Here is an 11,483-nt window from a genome sequence, read left to right on the forward strand (position 1 = left end):
ACATTTATTGCCCCACGCATGCAAGTGAAAACCACAACTACAAATCGGGGATGACTCATGTAACAAATACAAAGGAGAGAAGCAATGCATTCATTGGCTCAAGACATTATTCCTGTAAAAGACATCAAAAGCCTTCAACTTGTTATTCTTTACCATTAAAGACCCACTCTCCAATAAATCTACAACCCATGACTCTAATCCCCAATGTAGTAACATACCCAAAAGAAAAGTCCCTGCATATTCATTTTCTCTTCTTCTGAGCATGCTTTGGTATTTCTTCATCATTGTCATCTTTCTCATCCTCATATTCATCATCCTCTCCTTCAATTTTATCATCCTCATCTTATTCATCATCTCTATTTCCATTTTCATTGTCATCATCCTCGCCTCCACCAACATGGCCCTCCAATTCCTCCATCATCACCTTCACCCTCCTCATTTGCAACATCATTGTGACTGTCCTCTTCATCATCCTACTCATCGTCGTCTTTCTTCTCGGCAAGAGAAAGCCACACACTTTTGTCCTTCCACTGCATCCTCTTGCTCATATCTGGTCCTTGCACAGACTCTCCGTATAGCATACAGTTGGCCTCACCATGCTCCTCAAAAGTAACAAAGTCATATGCTATGTTAAACAGCTCGAAATTCAGGAAAGGTTCAACGGCTTGAGGCTTCAACTTCACAGATATGCATGGCGATATGCATGGCAAAACTGGCTTGTTTGTCAAACATGAAGGAATTTGCAGACCTTAATCTAGGCAAAACAGAGAAGAAGAGTGCCAAAAGATCAGTTTTGAGGGTTTAGGCTTGCATCTTGATGCACATACTGAGCAAAAAATCTCAATAGTTCTTGTTAAAAGTAGAGTCTGGAAGCAAACTATGCTTGATAACGGTCCCCCTATTGAAGCAACCTTCATGACACTCGAATTTCACTCAGAAATGCAGCACAAAAATCTTGTTGATGTGGTATAAGGCGGTGCAGAGGGCTCAAAAAATGGGGCCAAACACGAAGCCCTTTGCCCCTCTCTGCACTGGAATAGAGCCTTTTAGCCTCTCTTTTTGTGCTTTCTCCGTGAGTGCATCTACTAGCAATACATCTCTCTCTCTCTCTCTCTCTCTCTCTCTCTCTCTCTCTCTCTCTCTCTCTCTCTCTCTCTCTCTCTCTCTCTCACACACACACACACACACACACACACACACACACACACACACACACACACAAAGGTGAATGTGCACGTGGCTGCAGCTATATGAGCCATGACATGAGCGAAAGGATGCGCAAAATTCATGTAGGGCATGACGTTGTTGGCTATTTAGTAGGCAAGGGTTGTTGCCTCCAAGTTAATTCTGTCAAAAACCTACCTCTTGCGGCAACTCACTGTTGTTGAGCTTGTGGAAATCTTTGTGGAGACCGGGCGATGCATGTTACTGATTTAGGATGTAAGGACGGCGTTGCAAGCTTCCTGCAATTCAGGAAATGTGATACAGCCAAGACATGAGAACGGTGTTGCAGGCTACTGATTTAGGATGCGAGGACGGCATTGCAAGCTTCCAATTCAGGAGACGCGATGAGCACGATAACTTCAAGAGCTTTCTCCATGCGTAGGTTATCATGTAGGTCAAGAAGGAGCTGAGAGACACACACACACACACACACACACACACACACACACACACACACACAAAGCCTTGGGGTCCAAGTTGGGGAGCAATGGGACGCGCACAGACTCACTCAGCGAGATTGGACTTGCTCACAGTACACGCATCACCAACAAACATTGGTGCAGCCTCGTAATACACGCATAGCTAGCGGCCAATCGTACTCTCTCTCTCTCTCTCTCTCTCTCTCTCTCTCTCTCTCTCTCTCACACACACACACACACACACACACACACACACACACACACATGTAGCTACGAACAGGCAGAGATTGGACCCAAAACTTCTAGCATCGAGATCGCTGAACTGCAATTACTCCTTGCACTTCCAAACGTGGAGGTTTAAGCTCCATTAGGGCCTGGTCGCCTGTAGCTGCATTGCAGCTCTCCTGCCCGGTTTGCAAGTCACCCCATCCACCATCATTGCAGTGAAATCGCGGGTCAAACTGTTTTGCGAGAGGATCTGAAATCATGAGAGCTCTATGGGCAGGGCGGCTGTACATTCTCCCCCATGATAACCAGAGATCTAACCGAATCCCACGATTTTTGAGAGAATGCATCCAAAAAATTTTGCCTCTCTAGGTGACGTGACTCGCGATGATGGCAACCTTCTCTCTCTAAGCTACCGACCGGTTACTTGTTACATAGTAGGATAACACTCCACACAACTAGGTCCTTATACATAGTATAGATAGAGTACTACTTTTTTGACTTGGAATTACCAAGAGTGAGTTCTAATCTTTTGACTTTACATTGTCAGCAATCAATCAAAAAGTCTTTTCATTTTTTACCATCTAAGTACTTAACTCTTCACACTTTTGCATTTCAAACGAAATGTTTTCAAAGGTTTTCTTTGAAATGAACCAGAGTGGGACAAGTGGAGACTCTCTTCTTCCTTCAAAATTTTAAGCTGCTTTATAAAGAGTACTAGTGTGGCCGACAGCTTCACCGTCTCTTTCTCTCTCCTCTCTCTCCCTCTCTCTCCACCTACGCGTATCTCGTTGTCTCAGTTTGACTCAAACGCCACTGTTGTGAGGACGCCGAATGAAGCAAATAGTGACGCGTGGCAGGAGGGGGGGGAGGGGGGAATTTCCTCCCCTTTTATCTATTAGTATAGATAGAAGTAAGTAAGTGGCTCTTTTTATTTCACCTTTCATGTCGCATCTTAGCATATCTTGACTTTTCTTGCATTCTATTGTTTTAAAATGTTGAAGTGAAGCTTCACCTTGCACGATTCTAGTAAATTCTATTGACGAGTTCTTTTTGGCTTTCCAAAAGAAACCCTTAGTGTTGTGTTGAGTTAGGGAGACTTTCGTTTTTTTGAGTGGATGCTTTGACGAGTTCTTTTTGGCTTTCCAAAAGAAACCCTTAGTGTTGTGTTAGGGAGACTTTCATTTTTTTGAGTGGATGCTGTATCCATTAATTAAGTTCCGTCCAAGATGCCTTCCGCACTTTAACTTTTAAAAGTAAGGACTCAATTGGAGGCGATACACACGCCAATAGCTCATCCTTTGATGGTCCTATTTGCTACACAACTGCAATTGCACCACTTCTTGCTGGCATGTCCTGTCCCTCCCATCCGCTATCGTCCAGCGATGATACCCTCTATCGGCCCTCAATCGGAGCTTGATGAACCCTTTACTCAACACCACCAATGAGATGAACCACGACAAAAATATACCGCTCGCGTACAAGAGAAATTATCCTCCGTCGACATCCTTGGTGGATTTCTCATACACAATGCTCTGTCGGTCTCCTGCTTGCCTCATGCACACAAGCTTTGAGATGATCAACTTTGTGTCCTGCTCACCTCCAAGGCTGCTGGCTCAGGGTGTTGCGATCAGCTGTGGTCGTGTCAAACCAAAGAGAGAGAGAGAGAGAGAGAGAGAGAGAGAGAGAGGTCCCCTACAAACGCTCGCACGTCTCTATGTGTCAGACGACCTTCCTGTGTCTCTGTCTCATCATCTCCCTGCACTGCGTCCTGCACTTTGCCAAAAATCAATCTCTCTATCCACACTCGGACACGCGACATTCACACACGCTCTCTCTCCTGTCCACGTACCATAAAATCTACTTTCCTCCTTGAAGGCAGCAAAGGATCTACCCAAATTCTCCTTAATGAGACGTGCTCCAAAAATCAGAGGGACATATATTGGAGACTTACCTTTCATTGAGATCCTCACATGTCTTTACTTTTCTTGTATTCTATTGTTTTAGAATGCTAAAATGAAGCTTCACCTTGCATAATTTTAGTAAATTTTACAAACACATACACACACACACACACACACACATATATATATATATATATATATATATATATATATATATTATTATTATTATTATTTTGCATTCTATTGTTTTAAAATGCTAGAGTGAAGCTTCACCTTGCATAATTCTAATAAATTCTATATACACACACGTATATTAATTAGTTCTTTTTATTTCACCTTTCATTTCACAACTTGACATGGCTTTACATTTCTTGCATTCTATAGCTTAATAAAAGAGACTTTCTTGACATGGAATTCAAGAAAGTCTCTTTTATTAAGCGGTTGTTGGTCGATTTTTCTCCTCGCAAAGAAGAAAACCGAAAATACTAGCAAAATTTTTGAAATTTGCAAAATTTTTGGATGACTTTCTCACTTATTTCATCGATTTTTCTTCTGTTTACCATGGTTTTCAGCTAGCTTGTCTCGATTTTCAATCGGCTCAAGACTAAACTAAGGCAAGCCTTTCCCAAACACTGATACCCATTTAATTCAACCTAACAATTTTATCACTTACTTAATGTTTTTGAAAGCCGTCGTGACCCTTTCACTTGTTATTTCACATTTCATTTCACACTCTCACATGGTTTGACTTTTCTTGCATTTTATAAATTAATTCTAGTCAATATTCGAGAAAAATCTCTTTTATTAAACGGTCTCCTTTATTGAGTAGAATAGATGTTGATTCCAAGATCTTAGAAGCCGTTGAATCAACCTCTATAAATACTGAGAACGAATCTCCAAAGGGGTGAAGAAAGAAAAAAATGCTTGGTGCAATTGTGGTGATTATAATGATGAGTGCTATAAGTGATGGTGGCAAGAAGTATAGACAAAGAAGGTGGAGAGGCATAGCTACTCCTTTGTAACACAATTGCACCGAGACCTCTTGACAATTGCACCATCACACAAAAGAGAGGCACACTTGTAGACCCCATCTCCTCCCACGAAAGTTGCAAGACGTTCGGTTGTTATGTCCTAGTTTTTGCTACCTTAGTGCCTTGCCAGAGTTGGCTTCAAGTATGCAAGATCATGCCACTGACTCTGTTGCTATGATGATTCATCTCTTGCTCCATTTTGCCGCTATTTCACGTCAAAATATCTCGTGGCTATTGATCACTAACCAATCGCTCATAGTTGTGTGTTGCCCCAATCTCCCCTCTCCTACCATAGCTTTGCTTTCCACCCATGTCGACCTTTAAAGTGGCTCATTTCTAATGACTATTGAGGGCAAGACAAAGAGGAAAAATCTCATCTAGATTTGTGAAATAGACTGAAAATATTTAAAAAGAGTTTATTATTTTTAAATTTTATGTTTTATAAATCACATAAAGGAAACGTGTATGGTTAATAATTGGTTTTTCTTGCACACTTTTAGATGTTTCTAGATTTTCTTTGAAACAAACTTCAATCCAACACCCTATGAAAATGCCTTCTTCCAAATTGTATGTCCTCATGATCTATCTCTAGCATATCTTCTATAAGTAAGGGTAGTTGCTACTTGTATATGTGATTTCACAATTCATATGTTAGCAACTCAATTGAATCTGTGATGGGTAGTGCAATGGGCACCAACTGATGAGAGTCCAAGAAAGACCAATCAAGACATGCAAGGGTAGTTACTACTTGTAAGTGATAGCACAATCATATGTTAGCATCTCACTTGAATTGGTGGTGGATAGTGCATTGGGCACCAAGATGAATGACCAATCAAGATATTAGAAACTTTCAATGTCCAATATTTAACCTTGGCTCTCTCTAAGTTGCCTACCTCAATCCCAAGTCAGTTGAGGCGAGGATCTCTCTCTCTCTCTCTCTCTCTCTCTCTCTCTCTCTCACACACACACACACACACACACACACACACACACACACACACACACACACACACACACACACACACACACACATCCTATTCGCCTCCAAGCCTTGGTCCATCCTTGCATGTTCATGTCTTGGCACCCTTCAAGCATCCTTCGCTCATGACATGCACCAAATATTGACACCAACCTTTTAAGCACTTCCATACTCTAGAACAAGTCAATGAAATAAGCAAACTTGGTGCCTATATGGAGTGGGATCATCTATTATTTTGAGCTAACCAGACTTGGTGTCTATATGGAGTGGGCTCATCTATTAATTTGAGAGGAAACAACTTCGACAACCAAAATTTACACAATTCCCAAATTTGAACTCATAAAATTCACTTTTGACTTCAAATTTAAGGGCTATTATCACTATGCAAGCAAGAAATTGTCATTTTTGTCAATTGATTTTATTTCAATCAAAAAGCTACACTATGCAAGCAATTTAATTGTCAGCACATGCAAATGGCCAATATGCAAAGCTGTGCAGTCCTCTCTCTCTCTCTCTCTCTCTCTCTCTCTCTCTCTCTCTCTCTCTCTCTCTCTCTCTCTCTCTCTCTCTCACACACACACACACACACACACACACACACACACACAACTCACCATCTCTTGCCGACTACTGTAAGCAATTGGGAATGCATTTTGAGTGCATTTATTGGATAGCCAATTACATCACTGGCAGAGGAAATCATATGCCAAGTACATCCAACCCAATATTTTTGACATCAAACTTCATTTTTCAACATCAAACAGTCACAACCCCACTCTATACATGAGACACTCCTCATCCAATCTTTGTCTCAAATTTTCCTTAAAGTCCATACCATGCTCAATTGCTAGTCTGAGAGTAGGAATGGCAAACTCCATAGGTACCATTGCCTCTGTGCCATAAACCATCTTGAAAGGTGTCATTCCAGTGGTGGCCTTATGAGCAGTCCTATACGCCCAAAACACGGTCTCCAATTTCTCATCCCAACTATGAGGCTCCTTTTGAATGATCTTTTGGTAGTATGGTTTTGATGGTGTTGAACTTTTGGCTTGCCCATTGCACCGAGGATAATATGGAATTGACTTCCTGTGCTTGATTGAGAAAATATCAATCAATATTTGGATGGTTTTATTAATGAAATGGGTTTCTTAATATGACACAATCTCTATCAAATAGCCGAATTTACAAATGACATGTTCATATAGAAACCACATTGTATACTTTGCAGAGTTGTTCGGTAATGCCTTAGCCTCTACCCACTTGCTGACATAACAGGTGGCCATCACAATATACTTGTTCTTCCTGGATGTGACCTTCTTGAATAGCCCCAAGAAATCTAGTCTCCATTTCATGAATACTCCCAATGGATGAATTGGTGTCAAAGGAGTCAAATTTTCTAATGTTGCCTTCCCATCCTCTGACAAATTTCAAAAGTTTTATAGAAAGCTCTTACATCATCCATCATTGTTTCCACCACAGACCTACCAATAGGATCTTCTTGTAAGTGATATCAGTGGAAAAGTGTCCTCCAAAAGTGCCATTATGAGCGGATGTAATGACCTATATACTACCTTGTATAGGCACACATCTTTGAAGAACCCCAACAATGCTTAGTTTTTATAAGGCTTCTCCAATGATGGTGAACTTCAAAATTTTCAAAATCAGTGCCTTCTTGTTTGCCAGGGATTAATCCTCTAGAAATCCTCCATACCGAAGGAAATCATAAACGTCATGCCACTCTAGATCTGGTCCTTCCTCTACTGAATTTTAAAATAATTCAACATCCACTAGATCATCTCTCAACAAAATTTTTGAATACCTTCAATACTTCTTGATAAAAAGTTTACACCGTAGAGAGTTTTTCTGGCTTGTGGAATATCCTTAATTCAAACTCCATCAGGAACATCATCCATTTGATTAGTGTGCCTTGGATAATGAATTTGTTGATAAAAAATAGGAGAGCCTGATGATCACATAGACGTGAAATAAATTTCCCAAAAGATAGTGTTTGAACTTTGTAGCACTGAAAACCATTCCTAGTGTTTCATGCTTTGTAGTGGAATATCCTTGTTCAACAATGTTGAACAGAGACTGGCAAAGTAGACAGGGTAGTCTGTCTTGCCATCAGGCTGGGCCAATATTTCTCCCATCGCCATACTAGGTACATCTACATGAACATGGAAAATCACCTCCCAATCTGGCTAACAAAGTATTGGCTTCCTGTTGATCGCCTCTATTAAGTACTGAAAATTGGCTTCACATTCTGGGGTCCATAGAAATTTCTTCCCCTTTTGAGTCAACTCATATAGAGGGAGTGCTTTCTCTGCAAACATATGAATAAATCTTCTATAGAAATTGACCCACCCTAGGAATGAGCTAAGTTCAAAAACATTTGTTGGTTCTTAGGCCTGTTGGACACACTTCACCTTGTCCTCTTCCATTTCAATACCATTTCTAGAGATGACGTGTCCTAGAAGTTGGCCTTTTTAAAACACAAATACTGACTTGCATGAATTTTGGAAGATCCCCTTCTCTTGCATCTCTCAAAAACCATTTTACAAAATAATATATGCATTTCCTCAGTTGAGAAGATCGTGAAGTTGTTTATAAAAATACCCAAGAATTCGAGAAGAAATTGAATATTATTACCATATACATGTGGCAGTGATGTGTGTGAACATACTTAGGACCACTAGGGCATTTTTTCCCTCTCTAGAAGGATTTTCCCCCATGCATTATATATACACCCATCACTCTAAGGCTATCTTATCTTTCCATTGCACACTAAGTAATACACTCTCTGTTGTGTGCCTTGAGCTTCCTTCATCTTATCCAAGTTGTGTGTGTTTTCCTACAACCCTAATCCCAACAATTGGTATCAGAGTAGGTTGCATCCTCTCAGGCTTATGTTACCATATACATGTGGTAGTGAGGTGTGTGAACACACTTAGGACCGCAAGGGAATTTTTCCCCTCTTTAGGAGGTTTTTTTTCTTGTGCATTGTATATATGCCCATTCATCCTAGGGCTATCAATCTTTCCATTGCACACTAAGTAATACACTCTCCGTTGTGTGCCTTGAGCTTCCTTCATCTTCTCCAAGATGTGTGTGTTTTCTTGCAACCCTAATTCCAACATTTGGTATCAAAGCAGGTTGCATCCTCCCGGGCTTAGTCGCTAGCAGATCCAGCACACATGCCTTCTAACTTTCTCCAATTTTTGTGAGCTTTGGCAAGCGTTCGTAGGTGGACAACAATTTCGGGATGGCTCTGGAGTTTAGTTTGCTCAGATTTTTGATTTGGGCTCATGTCGACCTCCGTTTCCACTACAGACAGTAATGCACAGGCCATTTTGTGCAAAATTTTTGTTAGTGCCATTTTTTGCATAACAGGTCCCTTACAGTCTTGTAGGGTTTGTGCTATATAGAACGTGTTGTTCCTGCTTTGTTTCTCCCCTTTTTGGGAAGTTTTCACATCAGGTACAACATTTACCATGGCTGACAACAACACAGATGTGTTCAAGATGTTTGCTTCTGAGGACAGATTGGATGGGGACAATTACCCTATGTGGGCTTACATGATGCAACATGTTTTTGTGTTAAAGGGCGTCTAGAATATTGTATAGGGCATTGATGTACATCCTCGTTCTGAGGATGTAGGCGATGTTGAGGATGTTGCAGGTCTTGCTGCAACAAGGATTGTTGTTGTTAAAGTTGTTTTGCCTATGGCAGAACAAGCTCGTTGGGATGTAAAGGATGTGCATGCTCATGTGTTGATTGTGTTGTCTGTGAAGCACACCATTACTCCTCACATTCGCTCAGTGAATCTACGAAACAGGCCTGGGACATTTTGGCCGGGGTCTTTATGCAAGCCGCAATGAGGCAAAAATTGCATTGCTGTTGCGTAAAGAGCTGGAGGCGAAGATTATGCATGAGGAAGATGATATGGAACTTTCCTTGCTGGTGTAAAGGATATCAATAAGAAACTTGCTGGTGTAAAGGATATCAATAAGAAACTTATTTTTGCAAGTGAAGTCATTTTAGACGGTTCCCTTGTGCAGACTGTTCTTGATGCCTTACCAGATTCTTACCAGACTTTTGCTAGTACTTGGAGACTTATGACCCAAGGAGATCCTGAAGTTGTCAAGTTTGATGCATTATGCACATTGCTTGCAAGAGTCGCTTTCCAAAAAAAAAAGGACTAGACATCGTGCAGTTGAACAGGCTTTTATTATTGCTCAAAGAAAGGGTGGTAACAACAATGCAGCCACTTCTTATGGTTCTTCTACGAGTGGAAAATCACATGTTCCTAATGCTTCTACTGGCAGCAATTCGTCGAAAAATTCTGGTGATAAGGGGGAAAAAATATGTGATGCATTATTGTAAAGCTAATAATCACTTAATCAAGCAGTGTCCTAAGTTGAAGGCAAAAGAGGCTAAGAAGAAAGAGGGTGGTTCCACTGCAAATGTTGTGTCCACTACAAATGCAGCTATTGTTGAGTCTTTTGTGAAAGGAGACTATGATGCTGATGTTGATGCAGAATGGGCTTTTAGTGCAGAGTGCACCTATAATCCTGTTTTCCATGATGCATGCATGTCAATTTTTGCAGATTCACATGTGTGACAGTGGTGCTACTAAGCACATTACCTCACATAGTGATTTGTTCACCTCTCTTGAGACTATCCCTCATGGGAATTCAGTTACTTGTGCCAACAATTCCTCTTATCCAGTTCAGGGAGTTGGAAAGATTGTGCTTACTTTTACAAATGGCAATTCTTTCACACTTATTGATGCACTTTATGTACCTGGGATCAAGAAGAATCTTTTGTCTGTATCTGCACTTGCTAGACTTGGTCTTGTAGTCAAATTTGTGGATGACAGATGTACAGTACACGATCTCTTTGGTGATGAAATTGTTGCATCTGGAATTTTATGCCGTGGGCTGTATAAGATCACTTTGTATGACAAGTGTGGGCAAAATTTTGCGAATGCAGTTTGAATTCAAAGGCTATTTCAGATGCAAAACTTTGGCATGCACGTTTTGGTCATCTGAATTTTGCTAGTTCGCTGCGTTTGCAAAAATCTGATATGGTTGCTTCTTTACCGCCCTTTGAAGCACCTGCCAAACATGTTTGTGAAGGTTGTATTTTGGGTAAGATGCAATGTTCTAAGTTTCCAAATGATGGTTCAGTTAGGGCCACATGCAGGTTGCAGCTTGTGCATAGTGATGTTTGTGGTCCATGCAAACTCCGTCCTTGGGAAATTACCTTTGCTTTGTGACTTTCATTGATAATTACTCCAGGCATGCATGGGTATACCGCTTAAAGAGAAGTTCAAAGTTTTAATGTGCTTCAAACAATTTCTAGCTATGGCTGGAAATGTCTCAAAATGTACTATGGGCACCCTCCATTCCAAAATCGACGGGGGGGGGGGAGTATACGTCTTATGAATTTAATGCATTTCTGGCTAGTCATGGGATAAACACCAATGTATAGTGCCTTATACACCTCAGCAAAATGGTGTTGCTGAGAGGAAAAACATGTCACTTACAAAAATGGCACGATGTATGGTCAAAAGTCAAAAGCTTTGCCACATTCTTTTTGGCTTGAGGCCATCATGTGTGCCACTTATGTACTAAACAAGTGTCCTACAAAAGCTTTGAAATCTATGAATCCAGATGAAGCATGGCATGATAGAAAGCCT

General features: G+C 40.8%; 1 pseudogene; it reads right to left on the reverse strand.

Moving 5' to 3' along the window:
- Nucleotides 1-241: 241 nt before the first annotated feature.
- Nucleotides 242-2,161, reverse strand: LOC147429755 (uncharacterized; annotated as a pseudogene).
- Nucleotides 2,162-11,483: the final 9,322 nt, after the last annotated feature.

This window comes from Adiantum capillus-veneris, chromosome 22 (genome assembly GCF_014529385.1).
Source record: "Adiantum capillus-veneris isolate H3 chromosome 22, ASM1452938v2, whole genome shotgun sequence".
Taxonomy (NCBI): domain Eukaryota; kingdom Viridiplantae; phylum Streptophyta; class Polypodiopsida; order Polypodiales; family Pteridaceae; genus Adiantum; species Adiantum capillus-veneris.